This window comes from Eurosta solidaginis, chromosome X (assembly GCF_040869045.1).
Source record: "Eurosta solidaginis isolate ZX-2024a chromosome X, ASM4086904v1, whole genome shotgun sequence".
Classification (NCBI taxonomy): domain Eukaryota; kingdom Metazoa; phylum Arthropoda; class Insecta; order Diptera; family Tephritidae; genus Eurosta; species Eurosta solidaginis.
Genome location: NC_090324.1, coordinates 159,250,314 through 159,256,819, shown reverse-complemented (window position 1 = coordinate 159,256,819; position 6,506 = coordinate 159,250,314). Strand labels below are relative to the sequence as shown.

The 6,506-nt window shown below is 43.0% G+C and overlaps 1 pseudogene; it reads right to left on the bottom strand.

Moving 5' to 3' along the window:
* Positions 1 to 4,724: 4,724 nt before the first annotated feature.
* On the bottom strand, positions 4,725 to 5,901 carry LOC137235223 (uncharacterized; annotated as a pseudogene).
* Positions 5,902 to 6,506: the final 605 nt, after the last annotated feature.

Genomic DNA, 6,506 nt, shown 5'->3' with positions numbered 1-6,506 from the left:
CGCTCCCCTTCAGCCACACTGGCTGGAAGTGTGCAAAATATTCTTAATGTTATGCAGATGTTAGGAAATAATACTTTCATCTTCAAGTCATGAAATTTGTTCAGAAGTTTAAATGGTGGCAGCGAATCACATCCCAAATTTGCTAAGTGGATAGCTTTGAGATTAATGATTTCATCTATTAGATCCGTAGAAATATCGATACCATAAATCGTGCAGCATGCCGCTGCCTTTTATCTGAGCTCTTTTTCCGTTAGATCCTGATACTTCCACAAAAACTAAATTTAATCGCAATGTCATTTACGGCTCCGGAACGTCTCCGGGTCGATCTCGGAATGGATGGGTCACTCGGAATAAATAAAAAAGAACGCAAAAGAGGAATTCCTCGTTATAATAGTGTTTTAATTAGAGTGTATGAAAATATACTATGTGTGTAAGGTTACCTTAATGTCGCAAAATTACGATGGCGATCCTGGGCGATGTGAACTGCTTGGCGGTCAATCGGTAAAAAGGCCGGTTATCCCGTTGAGGACAACCGCTAAGCCGTGAAAAAGTCCTCTGGTGTTAAGGAGGGGAAAAGCCATACATACAACCACCCCCACATATACGTGCATGGGTGCTGACAACCTGCACACACACACGTGCATGTGTATGAAACGCATGCATGTGCATGCATGCACACAAATGCGGCGTGAATGTGGGTGGCTGGAAATATTATTAAAACGTTAGGGAGGGGCGCCGTCAATCAGGTAAAAGTTAGGCATTGGGCCTAAACATGCCGCCCCCTTGCGGTACGCAATATCACAGACCGCCAAGGATCACCGACCGTGAAGAAGAAAAGGAAAAAAATAAAAAACTTATAACTAATCATATCTAACTTACCATAACGCCGGCCAGTCCGCCGGCTTGGCGGCACGCAAAATGGTTTGCGCAGTGTGCGAGCTTGGTGGCTGCTGCCTCGGTCATTCGCCAATTTTCCCGTTATGGTTTAAGGCCTGAGCCAGGTTTGCCTAGAGCTAGGGATTGCGAAAAGAAGTAAGAAGATATATGTATGTGTTGATATTTCTTGCCGTTTAAAAAAAGGACTCCATTTATTTAAAAACGTACTATTTAAATGTATGAACTTAAACAATAGGCTAATATGTTGAAGATTCCAGGCTGGTTACGTGTGAAACAAAAGATTTTTTTTTTCACTCCATAAATAAAAATATAAATAAATATACGTGTAATATATTCTAATTTACGAATTAGGCATCTGGCAGTAATGAATATATCATAATAATAATAATAATAATAATAATAATAATAATAATAATAATAATAATAATAATAATAATAAAGTAACCCCTAAGGTGTCGTAGCACCCACCCGATTACAGGGTTTTAATGTTGAATTGGGTTTAACCGAATGAGGTTAGGAAGATGCAAGAACCTTTTCATTTAGCTCCTGCCGGAAAGTCAGATCGGCTGGGTTCCCGAGAGCACCCACCCGAATATTGTGCTCTGCGCGAGCAGGGGTCCGAACGAGGGCGGCAAAATTCCTGGTGTTATCACCTCGGCATATACGTCGGCGCCAAGAACCAGCCGGATCGGTGTGGAGGCATAAAACTGCGGGCCTGCCAGGCGGATGTGCTCGTAGGGAGCCGCCGTGCTGGAGTCGATTCTGTGCGATGGACTGACGCGCTGAAAATTGCTGATGCACACCGCGTGGGTCGCCACCGTCTTGCTGTTGCCGTATTTCCCGCGGAATCGGATAAAACAGACGAGCTCTCCGGCGGCGTGGGTGGTCGGCAGTGCTAAGTCCTGCGCCAGGCTGCGGTCGATCGTTGTGCGGGGGGAACATGCATCAATAAGTGCACGCACAAGATGTAATCGCCCCCCGGCTTCCACCTTCACGACCGCAGTTGGCGTAAGACTAGCCATTGGTCGCAAAGTGGGACCCGAGGTAGTGTTGCTGATGGGATTACCGTTACGGAATGTCGTACGGAGAGGTAGCTGGCGCGGCCGTGGGGCCAGTCTACGCTCATGGTTGCTGTCGTTGTAAGTGGAATTACTCGTGCGATGTCGCTGGCGTGGCCGAATGGCCAGTCGACGTTCGTGGCTGATTGGATGACTTTGCGTGTCTCGTTTATTGAGTGAGCGGGAAGGCCGTGGTTCCGCGCCACTCTGGCTCCGTCTTTCGTGGGCTAACAGGGGTCGGAACGGCCGTGGGTCCGATCCCCATGTACGGTTGTGGCGACTTTGTGGTTGCTTCCGCCTGGTGATTTTCTGGTGCGTCGCGATAAAAGGCTGACTCTGAAGCGTGAATGGATAGCACTTCATCCGTCTCTTCTCCTGCGTGGTGGGACCTACTCTCTTTGGATGCCCGTATCATTTCGCGCTCTTCCTCTTCCTTCTCTTCCACTTGCTGTGCCCAACTTTTATAGGGCTCTGGTTGTCGTGGAAGATCTTCCATCGGTAAATGTATTGTGGTGTGGTGTGGCCGACCACATCGTCGACACCTGCCGTCGCTGGAACAATTCTTAGCGCGATGTGCCATCGACAAACAATTTTGGCAATAGTTAAGGCGTATGATCTCGCGCAACCGCTGCAGAGGGGTCTTCGCCCGGTATACAGTACACGAGGGAATGGGTTGTTGAGCGTCACATAGAGGGCACTGCTTGGGGTAGCGACCGGCCTGGCGCTCGGTTCTTTGGCGCAACGATGCGTAGCGAGTCATTCTATGCAGAGTGTGAAAGAAAACAAAAAGAAACTCATTTACTTACAATGCCTGTGTCACGCGTTCGGTGGCGAGTAACCCTAATTTGATTATCGAGGTTAGGAAATTTTATTAGCTCGTGTGTAGGGGGAAAATCATCTGTTGCTGCAAAATATATATTTGGCGCACATTACGTGCATGGCATCTTTCCCTGCACGTCATGTGCCTGGGTCTTTAGTGCCTTATTTTGTTTAGTTTGTGTCACCCGGTAGCGTTTTAGTTAGCCACGGGCACACTAGTGCTGCAGAAAAATTAGCATTTACGATTTTCGGTTCGCACATTCTGGTACCGAACCGGGTAGAAAGTGTATAGCGTGGGTTCTTTTGAGTCGCTGTTATTTGTGTTGTTGGTGCTAAGAACCAACAATTTTCCTGCCCGCCACAAAAAAAATGTCTGGACACCAAAATTGTATGCCAATAAAGAAAAAAAATGTTCGTTTTAGAAGAGGGGAGAGATTTATAAAATGTATAATTTTTTATTTGTTGGTATTGCCCTCCGCTTATTTGTTCAACTTTTCCCAAGTACGCTTGTAGTCCTGTTTTATTGATGGCCTTTATCAAAAGGCACGGTTCTCGAAGGGTATTTGGCTCCGATACCGATTCCTCAGACTCGGGTTTTTGGGTACCCGTTTGCATCTTTTTATGCATCCCTAATATAATGTACATTTAAACTCGGCATATATATGTACATACGTTGGGATAAGTATATGGACAGTCAGTGCACGGACTTTACCGCATTGGTAGATTTGCAAACTTTTTGACCCATATTCCTTTCCTGCTACTCCTACCACCAAACCCAAAAAATCTAACACTATTTCAATATCTTCGCATTAAAACCAAATATTGTAATCATTTGGTATTGAATTCCGCGCACATCCAAATAACATTAAGGGGTGAGGCTGACCAAACCAATCAAAATTTGAAACATTTGTGAACAGACTTCAAAGACAAGAAATAAATTTGGTTATTAAATTAATGTAGTAAATGCGCACGCATATATTGTCCTGCTCTATTTTCATCAATTTTTTGTTATGAATAAGTTTGAACGAAAATAAAAAGTTTTAAGTGAACGATAACATGCCGAAATCGGTTATTTTGGGGCATGATTTTGGGACTTGGCGGCCACCGTGGTGTGATGGGTAGCGTGCTCCGCCTATCACACCGTATGCCCTGGGTTCAACTCCCGGGCAAAGCAACATCAAAATTTTAGAAATAAGATTTTTCAACTAGAAGACAATTTTTCTAAGCGGGGTCGCCCCTCGGCAGTGTTTGGCAAGCACTCCGCGTGTATTTCTGCCATGAAAAGCTCTCAGTGAAAACTCATCTGCTTTGCAGATGCCGTTCGGGGTCGGCATAAAACATGTAGGTCCCGTCCGGCCAATTTGTAGGGAAAATCAAGAGGAGCACGACGCAAATTGGAAGAGAAGCTCGGCCTTAGATCTCTTCGGAGGTTATCGCGCCTTACATTTTTTTTTTTTTTATTTTGGGACTTAGGAAAACTATTGTTGGCATTAGACGTTTCGTTAATTTTTTGTTTGTATATTTCAGGAGATAGTGAGTATCCTAAGGCATAAGTTGTGCATATATAAATTTACATGGAGTTTTGGTTTTGTTTACATGGTTTTGTTGAAAGTGTTATTTCCGTGAGATGTTCTTTATGTATTTTACAATAAGTCATGAATTGTGTTGTCCAAGTATAAACTGTAGTTGTTGTTTTCTTGGACAAAATCCACCCACAACTACTATATTCATTTTTTCGTCTGCCACCATTCCCATTTTAGAAGTTCGCTCACTGGTACCCGCATACCAACGGCAGAAACAAAAAAACCGCACATTCATACATGCCCGTGTATAAAATGTAAAATTCCTATGAATTGAAACAACGGGAAATGTATCAATTGATTTTCCGTTCTTTCATTCTTTACTACGGCGTGGACTGGCCTACACCTATTTGTGATAATTCGTAAAAAATTAATTTGGAACAATTGTGGTCAAAAAGTCTTCTCCTGACAACTCACAAATCTGACCTGGCACCAGCACGCGTAAGTTAGGCAATTTTTTTTTCTTTTAAAGGCCAATACAGCACTATCGTTCAGCGCAAGTTGTGCAATTTCACATGGGTGACAGCATGAAAACATTCCAACAAACGCAATAGTCCAGCGGATTCAACATTATTACAATTGAGGTTAACAAGCCGTATTCGTAAACTAAACTCGCTAATGACATCCATGCGATCTTGATAGTTGTAAGGCACCGCAACAATTAATTCCTATATATTAGCACCAGTCATTTCAAAAAAAATTCTCGTAGATATATCCCACAGAGTCATACCAGTCAAGTGGTTCATTTTGAAGGTTTCAGATGCATACTTGCAGATATGCTTGAAGATATTACGAAGACGTCGGCATACCCGCGAAGCGTATCTGATCGCGTAAGGGCAAGTGCGAACATATGCCTTCCATTACAAAATATTTGTACACATAGGTGAATGGAGATCAATCGAATCGCCATTCAGGTTCAGTGTAGCAATACGTGCATTGAAATCAACGCTACTTTTTTTTTATATGCTTCAGGTTGTTGTCAACTCTCGCAGGCACTCACAAAGAAACGCTTTTCTGCAACTCATGACTTGAACGTTGTAGAGCTCTTGCTGCAGCTACTGGTTGCGCGAAATCTATTACACCAGTTGGTGGTTCTGACGTGCCTGTCGCATATTTATCGCGCATTAAATACACTTTGCCTACCTCACCAAATTGTTTAAAGTATTTGATAAGTTCTGTTTCAGTGACTTTGCCATGCAGTCGATATGCAGTGACAGTATAAACGGGAAGGTCATCTTCGGCGTAGGCTTTATCGTCTAAGACGTAATAATTTGACTTAAGCTTTGTGAAATCCCTCGGCTGTCTTTAATCCACAGCTTAAAAATATTTAACAATATTTGCGGTCCCTATTAGGCTTAGGTTTGGAATATTTTGCGCTTATTACTTAATTGTTCTAGCAATGTTTACTCATGCAATTCTGCATTGTATAGTATATGGGCATGGATACCATTCATTATGCCATGATTTTCGAAGTTAAAGTAAAGCAAACGACGAAGCTTTTTGTGAGCCACAAAGCACCGACATAATGCAACTCGTAAAGTTGTCATTTTCAAGTAGTTTGATTTCACGAATGAGATAAAATGTGTTACTTAATACCGGCTGACTAAATAAATACTTCCCCTGACTAGAAAAATCTCCAAAAATCTAACTAAAAGAGATGCAAGAAAAAGAGCGTAAATGGCGGACATGGGCCGACTCACCTCTTGTGCATCTCATGTCACCCAATTGCTATCGTACATTGGGTGAAGCACGTGAAACATTTGAATGGTTTGCGAAGGCATACGAGTGGGATGTGTATTCCCCGAAATGGGAACGCGATTTAATGGTAAATGTGGGCACTGTTGACATGTGGGGTAAGATGTTGCAACGCCAACATACTCGTACCGATGATGTGCGATCTCGCATTTATGCAGCGCTGGAAAAAGTAAACAAAATGTATGAGTGGCGATCGACCGAATTTAGCTGATTTATCCGTATTTGGGGTACTTAATAGTATGGAAGGATGTCAAGCTTTTAAGGTTTGCATGGAAAATACTAAAATAGGCAAATGGTACAATGGTATGAAGGAGTTGGTTGAAAGAAATCACGGTAGTTTAGTAAGAGGCTCAAACTTGGCACCTTTACCTGCTTAGATCTCATACAATATCTGTTT